We start from the raw sequence: 14,362 nt of genomic DNA on the forward strand, positions 1-14,362 counted from the left end.
TGACATATGAAACTAATGACTAATATATTCTTCATCAGTTGCGTGCACTTCCAATATCACAAAAGCTTGTCAAACAAATAAAAGCGATAAATCAAGAAAGCACAGGCACCACACTACATGGTTTTGAGGTATGAAATCTATCCCACATTATATGGTAAAGTCATATAGGAAAGATGATTCAATAACCTTTTTTAATGTGCTTTGGTTATAGTTTGGCTAATTGTTTTATGAATATGTATGTAGTGTATGGACATTAAGTGATAAGTGCTAACAAATTTGAAAGTGCCCGTTTTGAATACCTTGTGTTTCTGTGCCTCCTTGTGCTTGAGTATGAACTACTTAAGATAGTGATACACATGGAGATGTGATTTGATCAAGGGCTTTGAGCCCTAATGATGAAACACGAGAGATGGGTGTGACTCATTCAAATATGTAAGCACAAATGAAGTGTTTTGATGGAACTTGGTCTTGGTGACCATCCTCTCAATAATGTCTATAATATGATATGTTTCATATGATGATGATCTCTTGATAAATTCTCCATAATTGCCAAAAATGAAGTATTTTGCCAAAGCTTTAATAGACATTATTTAGTCATGCTTTATTTTGGATAAAATTATAAGATGGTATATATGATTTGTTTTTGTGGCCATGAACTTGACTTGGTAGGAAATTAAAGGCGAATGCGGCAAAATGATTTATGAAGGCTAAGCATGTATTTTTAAATTAAATTTGATGCATATATATATATATATATATATATATATATACACCAAGTCAATTTTTTTTTATTAAAAAGAAAAACATTGTGTCTTGAAGGCATTTATAAAAGTGGGAGAAAAACTATCATGTATTTTTTAAAAAATACTTATATGCTTTGACCCATGTTTTTAATTATTTAGAATCATCGATTACCTAAGAATTTGAACCATAGGGAATATTGTAGGAATGCCATCATGCTGGGCTTCCCTAACATATGTTGTGTTGATTAGATTAACTTGGTTTGTATGAATTTACTTCCAAGATGTCTAGTGTGGTTGAACCTTTGTAGTTCATGAAGGTTTTTGCATATTGTGAAACCAATGGGTATTGAATTACATATTGCATGAGACTTGATATGCTACATCATGATATATGCATAAGAATATTGAGTATGTATATGTTGAATGTGCAATAATTGAGTGGGAGCTGCTACAGCACTTGGATATTTAAATATACAGGTGCAAGCTATCTCACAGATCCAGATGATATGAAGTCTATATCTAGATATGTGTTCATGCTTGAAGGGGGTACAGTTTCTTTAAATAAAAAGAAACAAGATGTGACGAAATTGTCCATCATGAAGACAAAGTACGTGTCGTGCTGTTTGGTGATCAAAGAGGCCGTATGGATTAAAAAATTTCTTAATCGACTTGATTTTCACCTCGTATGTTGTGAGCCAGTAAGAATTTTCTGCGATAACACGTTGGAGCCACGATACCATAAGAACTCCAAACATATAAAACCATGCTTTTATCACCTGAAGAATGAGGTGAGATTGAGAAAGATCGAGATCTAGATAAATTAAATATTTCAGTGGGAGCACCTGGTAGTATTTGACATGCCAAATAGAACAACAGACTATAATGTTGCTCACCCATGGAACCCAAATGTTTGGTCTTGGTTGTATGGCTACAAAAGGGAGCAGCTTATTTGAAGAACTCTTTTGAGCCCATGAACATACGAACCCATGCGATGAGGGTTCGTGATGGTCTTTTGTGACAACAGGTCCATGATTCGCAATGCGATGTGAAAGATGAGTTACGACCATTTTTGGGATGAGATCCAAGCAGCAAAGAGAAAACTGTGTTGCCTCCATAAATCCTTTTATGAAAGGATTGATGACGAAAACCATGATTAATGTATTGAGATAATAAATAAATGCTTGAGAGATATTGTAATTGGAAGATAGAGATGGGAATGAAAGAAAGTGAGAATGTAAGGCTTTCGAAGGCCAAGTAGGAGATGTTTGGTTTATGTGGCCTTATGAGTACTTGTAAAATGAAATGATATAGTGGAACATGAACTCAGTGAGAGTTTGGTCCCTTGTGGATCATACTAAGCAAATGATGATTTGCTGATACCGATATGTGCTTAACGATCTAGGCGAGTCGGTTGGAAAAAACCCATGTTACCTGGGCATGAAGAACAAACCGATGAGGGTTTATGGGTTAGCCCTTGATGAAGTCAGAGAACATGCTGGGATGAATGAGCCGAGGGACTGTGTGACCCTTTTGTGAGATGGTGGCCTACTGAGACGGGGGAAAAAACATCATCCATGTTCTATTAAACGACATGCATATTGATAGATCGTTTGGAAAAGCCAGATATCCACTTTTAAGTGAAGCGTATGCATGTGCGAGAGATACCCTTATGCGCAATAAAGCTGTGGTCGCATTAGGTCGTGGTGACCTTGACTCGTCTCTAGGAGAGAACCTGTAATCCACAGACTGGGATTGCGACCCCTTGATTCATCGACCTGACTTTGGCGACCTACTAATGAGCCCCTGCTTGGACTGTGGGTCATGGGAAACACTGGGTCGGTTCGATAGAACTAGTGTGGTCTATAGTCCACAGTTGAAGGTGGAGTACCCCGTTATTACAGATTGGATTCCTAAAATCATATAAATCCTTTTCACATCATATTAATTTAATTGTGTTCATTTTATTATTGAAATGATTTTAGTTTTATTATTAAAATTTTATGAATCTCTCAATATTTTATTTGTGATTTTTTGACTTATAAAAATATAGTTATTGTTCTTAGAAAGTTATAAAAATTCAAGTATATTTTAAATTGTTTTATTCAATTTTAAAAATGATATATTTTTTATAATATTACATGGGGGCCCATAGTGCACATGGGCCCACCATGTGGCATGTAGGTGGGGGCCCACATGTGCCACAAAAGGGTGGCATGCCCCACCCTCTTTGGAATCTCTTGTTTACTTTTCAGATAAGGTTAGTTTGATTTGTGGCATGTGGTCAAATCTTGGAAGGGATATATTGACCACATAGCTTTATCTATTTTGTAGCAAGTTTGTTTTAAAGAGATATGGTCAATTTGAATTGATATAGATCTTATTTTATCTATATTTGGTAGTATTTGTCTACTTGATATTATTTGATATATCCTTATGGAATATGCGACATGGATCGTGCAATTTTATAGAATGCATGATATTTATTTTATTTAAATATATTGATGGAAAAATGGTTTAAGAAAGGGGGATAATGGTTCATACACCTTTCATAATATTAATGGCCCATTTATGGAATGAATGACTCAGATCTCTCACCCCACAAGTCACCCTTGATCGACAGTTTACGTTCAATCTCACAAGAAGAAGCAAACTAAGGAAAACCCTAAGAAATCCTAATCTTATTCAAAGCCTATAAAAATAGATTGTCTCTACCCAAAAATATCTACACCTTATCTCTTGTACCTAATTCTCATTTTCTCTCTCATATCCCAAAAAGGGGGCACGCACCACTCTCTCATGTTTGATCTCTCTCTCTCTCACATATTGTGAAAGAACCTAAGGGTTTAGTTTATAGAGTTATTCTCTCCAATCTCTCAAATATGGATTTATGGCTAAGGGTTTTAGGGTTTAGCAAAAAGAGAATCCATCTCTCTCAAACTAGGTTACTAAGAGAATTCACCTAAAGTTTGAGTTTGTGTTCAAAGGAGTTCATGTTCCATTGGTGTGGCTTGGCTGAAATTTGCTTTCCCGATTCGAGATTGAAGCCAGACTGTTGATTTCGCGCCATTGGGTGGTAGTGACTCGGTGTGGGGTATAATAAGCCTGGTTGAGGTAATCTCTGGCACTCTTATTTTTTTGTTTATTGCAATCTTATCTTTTATTCTCAAACATAGTGCATAGTTGTTTCAATGGCATCAAGTTGTCAAGATATTGGTTTTAATGTTATGTTGATTTTATTTTGAAATTTATCTTATTATAATAAAGACCACCTGTAAGTGATCTTTTGCCAAAAGAAAGGGGTGAAAAAAAAATGGTATTCCCCGACAAAAGATCGCATAGGTCTTTCTTTCAGTTACGCTATAACGGCGGCCATGGACAGAAGCTCACGATCTTGACTGTTCTTTATGACTGAAGTCAAAAGACCTTATACTCCCGGTGGTGTATTCTTTTCATTTACTCCCTCGGGTAAATCCAATATAAGAGAATTTGAGATCCTTCAAATTTTGGCCAGGCGACTTGATGCAGTCGAGATTATCGCATTCGACTATTTAACACGATCAGATTACAATCGCAAGAAAACTAAATAAAATATAATTTAATTTTTTAAATGAATCTTTATTTTATTTTATTTTAGAAGGAATAAGTCTTTATTTTGGTAGGACTTTTTAACTGTCATTTTGAATGCGTCATTTTTATTGGTATATAAGTTTTAGTATTTTCCTTTAGAATTTTTGCCTTATGTGATAAGGACAAGACTATCTACTGAAGAAAGAATCGTGTTTATTAGAAGGGAAAGGAGTGCGTTGAAATAAATGATAAGGTGGTTTTTTATGCACAGATAACGCCAACCTTAAGAACGAGGGTGGGATGTGCTTTCTTTAATAACAAAGGTTCGTGCTTTGTAAAGGACAGTTGGTTTTGACGTGAATAACAAAAAAAAATTGCTTTAGAGAGTGTAGAGAGAGAAAAATGGGTCATTGTGTGTTTTTTTTAATACCTCTTATGCTTGTGGGCGGTTTTGGAATACTTGGGTCCGCACGTTTTATTTTTTATTTTTGTTATTCCCTTCTCATTTTTATTTCTCTCTCTAAAACGCAGTTAATTTTTCCGGTGTTGTTTGCTGGTAAATTTTATACTGCGTCAAGTAGTATCAGATATTAGATTCATATACGATTGCGTGCTCTTAACAAGCGATCATGGTTCGTGGACGTCCTTGACAACAAGGTGCTGGGAATAAGCCGATCCAGCAAGAGCGGAACTTCTGTAAGGTAGAGTTTAAAATTTTGAGAAAGCAAGGAGAAAAACTAATCCAACAACGCTTGGTGCAAAATCCAACCCCTAGACGCTCCGAAAAAGATGCATTTCTAGATTTAATAAAGAGAAATTATCAAAAATATATATTCATTTTCCTCAAATTGGAAAGAAACCTCCAACTTTCATAAGCCCCATCCACACCCTTTTTTTTAGCATTTTTTTTACTAAAATAGCTTTCACATTAGTTGTATTATTGTGAAGCCCTAGCATTAAGTATTGTAATGACTCCCCATTTTATACGACATTTTAAATTCTATGATAACTCGAAGTATTTTAAATGCCAAAATTGAGGGAAAAGGGTGCGAACAAAGTCTATGAAAGTTGAGGGTTTTTTTTCTAACTTGTCAAAAATTAAGGTATATTTCTGATAATTTCCCTTTAATCAACTAAAAAAATAAGATTTTAAGAAATCCCAAGACTTCAAGTGAACAACTAGAGGATAATACATTCGGGTCCATATTCCATATCATAGAAACACAGGTTTTTTATATCATATACTGAGAATGGGCAAGTTTCAGAGGTTTAATCCTCTGTTACAATTTACACAGCCCGACTTAGGCCGAATACCCTTGATTTGAACACAAAAGTACTGTGATATGAATTATTGTTCTTTGAGATCAGGCTTCAAGTCGGCTTGGTAATTATAATCTCTTTCTATATCAGATATAGCTCATAAAACAGTTATAGAAGGCACTCGTCCATGGCGATACAGTCATTTTCTATCTCTCTCTCACACTATCACGTTGATTCAATCATCGCAATCCAAAAGAATCGAACCCCTCTCCCAATCAAGGAAGTGGGTTTATACAGATTTATTAACTCTTTACCATAAAATCTTCAGTCATTATCCATCTACTGACCTGCATCCTCAAAATTACGAAGTGATAAGCACGAAAAGTGCCATCATCATACATCTTTTGATCGTACGTCTTCATTTTCTTAATTCAATCTTCAAAGTGATGAATATGTATTTCAAAAGCTCGTATAGGTGTCTACTGATGACAATCACACATGTCATTCAATGCTTATCATCAATTTGAGTTCATGGATCCCAGATCCAATAAGGACATCGTGTGAGAAACATCAGGGATTATGTTATCTTTTGTAAGTAAAGCTTCTGCAGCACAGTCTCGACATGTCTTCGTATTTTTTAATCATATTCATATGATAGATTCATTAATCATAGAATTTAGAAAGATGAAAGAAGACACAAATATGAACACAATGGTCTAAGTTTCACTCTAAATGGATCACGGATGAAAGAGATCTCGTTCGTCAAAGGTAAGCATATTTATGCTGGAAATTACTTCAGCAAAACCAATATGATACCAGTAGATTACAAGTGCAACCTCTTTTCAATAGAAAATATTTTAAATTTGAAATTTGTGAGTTGAAATAGGACTTAAATACGAACGCAACAGTCTAAATCTCACTTTAAATAGATCACGGATGAGCGAGATCTCATCCGTCCAAATTAACTTATTTATGTTGGAAATTGTATCAACAAGACTAGTGGATTGCGGGTGCAATCGCTTCCAAATGACAAATCCTTTGAATATGAAATTTGAAAAGGTGAGAGAGGACTCAGACATGAATACAATAGTCTAAGTCTTGTCTCAAATGGATCTTAGATGAGAGATATATGATCTGTCTAAATTATTGTATTTCTGTTGGAAACTGCATCAGCATAACCAGTGGATTGCTGATGCAATCGCTTCAAATGTACAAGTCAATAAATGTTGCACCTTTTAAGAATAATAAAGCGTTGAATCACAAATCCAACGGTTTAAGTTCCATGAGAAAATTCCTTATATCGAGAGAGAAATCTCAATTTTGGTGACTACGTGTTATCATGGCTGTAACGCATGGGGGAGAGAGCTTTTAAGACTCCAATTGTCGGGGCAATGTGGCTGATAGGTTAAGCCACCTCCGATTGATATGAAACTTTAGTGAGATAATCATAATGCCTCAAACATGAGTCCCTAAGAATCTCAGTTTGATTGCAAAACATAAAGCTCTGGGGTGTCAGTCAAGGCAGATCTTAACTGATGGTGAATATAGACATGGGTTAAGCCAAGTCCAAATATTGTCCAAGTTATATCATTCATGGACTTTAAATCATATGAGGCATTAGGGATTTACCTCAATATATCAACATATGACGGTGTTTCTCTTATGTTTCATCTATTAAAACCCCATATCCTTAACTGACGGGTTAATAAAGTCATATCACATCTTACCCAAAACTCCTCTAATATCCAATTGAGATGCATCCATGTACCATGGGAGTTTATGTATCCCAGAGTTTCGTCTCAGATTGAAACATCTTCATGATCTCTTGTCATAGATCTTATATTACGATATATATGCGTAACTAACAATGGATTTAAGAAAATATGTATATCAAACTGTATCAGGTTCCACCATATATCACATGGATATGTTTGGGACTTAAGAGTATATATATCATAGAACTTGTCTCACAATGAGATGATTTTGATATCTTCTATCATTGATCGTAAGTTAAACTTGAGCATGCTTAACTAACGAACTATTAGTATCATATCTTTCATTAGCCGTAAGTCATGACATATAAGGGTTGCTGTCGAGTTAGGGTTCCGAAGGCATATTGGGGCCCTTTCATATCACGAATCCTGAGCATATAATATTTTCATATCATGGGGAACATCTGAGCAAGTGTTATCAAGAACCATGCTCATATCTTATCGACTGTCTGTTAAGACAATTATCAAGCGTGCATTAACAACTCCACTTTATATTGGCATCTTCAATCTATCAAGCATTCGTTGGAACACACTTCGTCTCATATGTGACTAAAAACACACCCAAGAGCCCCGACACACTATGGTAACAATTGTGAGTTAGAAGCTAATTTTCGAGAACCCGTTCCATGCACATGCTCTGCTGTGAGAGCCCCATGTTCAAGATAACAGATATTGAGATCTAGGTATTAAAGTTGATCTATCGGAGTTTGTGGGTGGATTGCAAGTGGAAAAATTTATTGATTTGAATGATTCTATCGAGCGCATCTTCGAATAGAAAGAGGTGCCCGATGATAGGAAGGTTAAGCTCGTGGTCATTAAGCTTAAGAATTGTGCATCAGCATGGTGGGAGCAATTGAAAAAGGCTCAGGATAGACAGGGAAAATCGAAAATCTCTGATTGGAAAAAGATAAAGAAAAAGTTAAAGGAGTAGTTCTTGCCATTTAAATATACGCAAATGATGTTTCAACGACTTTTACCTTTCGTCAAGTGGGGCGGTCTATTGGTGATTATACTGAAGAGTTCCATCAATTAGTTGTATGGAACAACTTGTCTGAGACTGAAGAGTAGCTAGTTGCTGATACATAGCAAGACTGCGACAATCAATTCAGAATGTCTTAAGTTTACACCCTTTATGGACTATTTCAGAAGTCAGTTAACGAGCTTTAACAATAGAGAAACAACATTCTAGGAGCAGGTTCACAAGGTCAAAGACTGTAGGAAGTCGAATAGTCGTCTTGATAACAGCACGGAACTCATGATTGTGGCTGAGAACCTAGATGATGCTGATGTGTATGATAGTGATTCAGTTTATGATGAGGAGCCAGATGATGATGATCTTGTCTATAAAGATGTTGGAAAGTCCTTAGTTATTCGAAAGAGCCTATTAACGCTTAAGCAAAAAACTCAGGAGGATCGGTTGAGAACTAATATTTTTCACACCACCTGTACTATTGGAGGAACGATGTGCAAGCTTATTAGTGATAGTAGGAGTTGTGAGAATGTAATATCAGAAGATGCAGTCACAAAGCTCAAGCTCGGCACCGAGAAATACCCCATCCATACAAGCTCACTTGGCTCAAGAAGGGCAATGAGGTACGAGTAAAAGTACATGTCATGTTTTTTTCTCTATTGAAAAGAAATATGTTGTTGATGTATGGTGTGATGTGTTTGTCATGGATGCTTGTCATCCATTATTGGGTAGACCATGGCAATATAGTCATAGAGCTATACATGATGGGAGGAGGAACACATATGCTATGTGGGAAGGAAATAATAAAACTATGTTAGCTCCCATGATAGAGAAAATTACGCATATGTCTAAACTAGTGGAGGGTGTAAATTTACCCTCAATGGTTAGATTTATGCAGCAAGTTCAAGAGACTGGGTTAATGTTTGCTTTAGTTCATGATGAGGGTTTAGATTCCATTATTCCATAGGAGGTTAAATATCTGATTGAGAACTATAGTGATGTCATGCCAAATAACCTCTCGTCGAGTTCACCACCCATGCGGGATATACAACATCACATAAATCTCATTTTGGGGTCTAGCTTACCAAACAGGCCAACATATCGCATGAGTCCCAAAGAGCATGAGGAACTTAAGAGACGGGTTATGGAATTACTTAAAAGGGATTTTATCTAGGTTAGCATGAGTCCGTGTGCAATGCTTGCTATATTGACACCAAAGAAAGATGTTAGTTGGCGAATGTCTGTGGGTCATAAACAAAATCACTGTGAAATACCATTTCCCAATTCCTAGGTTGGATGACATGTTGGACCAACTTTTTGGAGCCAAGGTCTTTTTCTAAAATTGACTTAAAGAGTGGTTATCATCAGATACGTATTAGTGAGGATGAGTGAAAAATGAATTTCAAAACATAAGATGGTTTATTTAAGTGGTTGGTTATACCCTTTGGATTATCAAATGTTCCTAGTACCTTCATGAGAATAATGAACCATGTGCTCAGATCGTTTATTGGCAAGTGTGTTGTCATGTACTTCGATAACATATTAATTTGCAGCCCTTCATGTGAGACTCATATGCAACACCTCAAGGATGTTCTTGAAACTCTAAGGCAAGATAAACTATATGCTAATATTAAGAGATGCAGCTTCATGATAGATAGTGTGGTATTTTTGGGTTATGTTGTTTCTTCTGAGGGGATGAAAGCAGATCAATCCAAGTTAACGGCTATTCTTAAGTGGCATATTCCAGGCAACATACACGACGTCTGCAATTTCCATAATTTAGCTTCTTTTTGGAAGTGTTTCATCAGAAATTTAGTGCACTTAATTTCACTAGTTACATATTGTTTGAAAGTGTGAAAATTTCAATGGACTCCAGAAGCAAAGCAAAGTTTTCAATTGATTAAGAAGAAAATGCTAGAAGCACCTGTATTGGCCTTACTAACTTTGATAAAAAAAATTGAAGTTGATTGTGATGCATCAGGAGTTGGTATTAGTGATGTGTTAAGTCAGGAAGGAAAACCGATGGCATTCTATAGTGAAAAGCTCAATGGGTCCAAGGTTAATTATTCTACTTATGATGTTGAGTTTTATGCCATTGTACAAGCACTGAGGAATTGGATACATTATTTGTGCAACAAGAGTTTATTCTTTACTCAGACCACGAAGCTCTTGAATACATCAATAGTCAGCACAACTCAATAAAAGGCATGCTAAATGGGTGTTTTACTTGCAGGAGTTCACTTTTACCTTGAAGCATAAAGCAGATGTTCATAATAGGGTAGCTGATGCTTTGAGCAGGAGAGCTACACTACTTACCACTATGAAGATGAATGTAGTGGGATTTGATACCTTCAACTTGTACCAAGATAATTCTAAATTTGCAATAATTTTTACTGAAGTTTTAATAGGAAAGTGTGATGATTATTTTGTGGTGATGGTTTTCTCTTCAGATGCCTGAAACTATGTATACCAGGTTGCTCACTACGGGATAAGATTATCAGAGAGTTGCATAATGAAGGTCACTTTGGTAGTGACAAAACCATGGCCTTGGTATCTAAAGATTATTTTTGGCCCAAGATGTTTCATGACATTGATAGATTTGTAGACAAATGCCAAATGAAATACGCAGAATATTGGACTCTATACTCTATTACTAGTGCCATCTGCACCTTGGGACGATATAATTATGGATTTTGTGTTGGGGTTACTAAGATCACAGAGAGGCATGGATTTATTGTTTGTGATGGTCAACAGATTCTCTAAAATGACACACATTATTACCTGCAAGAAAACTATGGATGTTTCTAATTTTGCAAAAATTTATTTCAAAGATATTGTTCGATTGCATGGCATTCTAAAGTCAATCACTTCAGACAAAGATATAAAATTCATGAGTCATTTTCTAAAGATCTCTATGGAAGTTGATGAGAACTGAGTTATGTCTTAGCAAAGCATATCATCCACAGATTGACGGTCAGACAGAGGTAGTGAATAAGGGCTTAGGAAGTTTATTCCGTAGTTTGGCAGGAAACAAGCCGAAGTAGTGGGATTTGGCTTACCTCAAGATGAATTTGCTTTCAACAGGTCCCAGAATCGAACTACTCAGAAGAGCCCATTTGAAGTTTGTCTATGGAGATAATCTAAGCAGTGTACTAGATTTGACTCCTATATCTCATGCAAGGAAATTTAGTGGCAAGGCAGAAGATTTAGCTAACCAAATCAAAGACATTTATGAGTAGGTTAAGAAGCAAATTGCAGTCAGTAATGCAAAATACAAGGTTGTTGTGGATAAGCATCGTCGCAAACAAGTGTTCGAAGTTGGAGATTATGTGTGGGCTATTTTGACCAAAGACAAATATCATGTTGGGGAGTATAACAAGCTCAATAATCGGAAGATCGGGCCATGCGAAATTCTAAAGTAGATCAATGACAATGCTTATAAGTTAAAGCTACCAAGCCACATACAGACTTCTGATGTTTTCAATGTCAAGCACTTAATTTCTTATGCTGGAAATGGTTATAGTGACGAAGAGCTTAACTCGAAGACGAGTTCTCTCCAACCAGGGGAGGATGATGCAGTCAAGATTTATCCCACTCGACTATCTGGAGTGATCAGATCGTGATCACAAAAAGACAAAATAAAAGATGATTTAGTTTTTTAATGAGTCTTTATTTTTATTTTATTTTAGAAGGGATAAATCTTTATTTTGGTAGGACTTTCTACCTCTCATTTTGAATGCGACATTTTTATTAGTAGATAAGTTTCGATGTTTTCCTTTAGAAGTTGTCTTATGTGATAAGGATAAGACTATCTACTAAAGAAATGATCGTGTTTATTAGAAGGGAAAGGAGTTTGTTGAATTAATTGATAAGGCGGTGTTTTATGTGGAGATAACACCAACAAAGGTTCGTGCTTTGTAAAGGACAATTGGTTTTGACATGAATAACAGAAGCTTTTGCTTTAGAGAGCGTAGAGAGAAAGAAAGAAGCCCTTGAGGTTTTTTTATTTACCTCGTATACTTGTGGGCTGTGTCAGAATACGGATCCGCACGTTTTGTTCTTTTTTCTTGTGATTCCCTTCTCATTTTTATTTCTCTCTCTAAAATACGATTAATTTTTGCCGGTGTTGTTTGCAGGTAAATTTTATATTACGTCATGATCTCTTTGACCCGTGAGTAAATTTCTAAAGGGATTATCTACAAAGAGACTAATTATCTTTTTGTACAAGCAGGTCACAACTATTTCTACTCATTAGATGTCAAATTGGATGATTTGGGGTAAGTCATGCAAAACCCAATTTTTTTTTTTTTTTGAAATTGTGTCTAATCAATGATACTTTTACAATCATCTATTTTGAAATTTAAAGAATAAGAATAATTGCGACCTCCTCGTACAAAATGTAAATAGTTTCTTTAAAGGCAGTCCCATTTCTAAATTGAACTATGTATTAAAAGAAAATAATACTCGAGATTGAACTCAACGCCTAATTTTTGAAGGGCATGTTCTAAGAGTAAGAAAAACTCAAACTTCAAATCTTTTCTTTTAAAATAATTATCTAGCGATTCTTAGATCGTTCCCAATATTTTAGAATGAAAAAATTCTCTATAGATTAACCTCCTAGAGTGTTAGTTGCTTGAAATGGGATTGCTAAACATAGTGAAGCCAAAAGATATTCTACTCCTGTATGAGTAGAATGTTCATTTACTCCTTTGGATAAAAGCCTACTTAGAAATAATTTAGGACCCCAAAATTTGGGGATCTAACCTATTCAACCTATAGATTAACCTCAATAAAAAAATTTCTAATTTTACCTTCTATGTACTTGAAAAAAATAATGTTTTAACATTGAATAGATTTAAGAGTCAAAAAACTCAAATTTCAATTTTTTTTTTTGAATAATCAACTAGTACTTCTTAAGCAGTTCCCAAAATTTTAGATTGAAAACAATCTTCCCAAGTAAGTGCTATGGCCAAGGGGTTAGAAGTAAACTTTGCTCCTGAGGGAGCATAGTACACGTGCTCATTAGTGAAAAGATAAAGAAATTTTTTACTAATGAGCATGTGTTTTGCCATAGAATTATATACTATGGGACCATTTATCTATGTTACAAGAATGTCACAATTATTCCTAGCTATTAGATGTCAAATTAGATAGCTTGGGGTATGTCATGAATTTTAAAATGTTTTTTTTTTTTTAACTTTGAGTTTAGTCAAAGACAATCTTACAACCATCCGATTTGAAATGTGATAGATAAGAGTATTTGTGACCTCCTTGTGCCAAAAATGAATGGTCTTTTTTAGTATTTTTCCTTGTATCATTAGTTGTTGTCAAATACGTTGGGCTTGAGCTAGGTTTCAATCGAGCTGAACTCAAAAGTGATTCACAACTTGTGGAGCTGGCTTAGTCCGCATTTATCATTGAGATCTTAGCTTGAGCCTAACTTGGGCTAGCTAGAAATGTTAGGCCAGACATGAGCCTAATTGTGATGATATACCTATCTAGAGGAAAAAGCTTATTTCAAGTGCCAATTTTATACTAGAGAAGTAATGTGCACCTCAAAATCCACCCAAAAAGGCATTTGAAAGACCCTACCATTGATATCTTGACCTCAAGATATATAACTATGAAAAAAAGGAATTCAAATATTAAAAATAACACATATTGTACCACATAATCTAGACGTCTATCTTTAAGTATTTATAGATTTACTTGATCTAACTATCTTTGGATCTTTGAATTTCATAAGAATAAAAATAGATTTTTAGGCCATCATGAAAATTTCCGACATAAAAACTACATCTTTTAGCGAGACTCATAGAAGGCATGACCACTTGGCTACCCTACTCATGGACATAGTAATACGTGAAAGATAGTAAGAGTTCCACCGTATAGTTTTCCTTAAATTAAACAAGCAGCCTCCAAACTTCATGCAGTTTATTTCTTATAATGGTACCCTAATCATGGATGTAGTACTACAATTAAAGATAATGAGAACACCTTGTTATATATTTTCTTAAACTAAACAAGCTGCCTAGAAACTAAAGGTAGTT

Source organism: Amborella trichopoda, chromosome 4 (genome assembly GCF_054954075.1).
Source record: "Amborella trichopoda isolate Santa Cruz 75 chromosome 4, AtrichopodaSantaCruz75HAP2 v2.0, whole genome shotgun sequence".
Classification (NCBI taxonomy): Eukaryota; Viridiplantae; Streptophyta; class Magnoliopsida; order Amborellales; family Amborellaceae; genus Amborella; species Amborella trichopoda.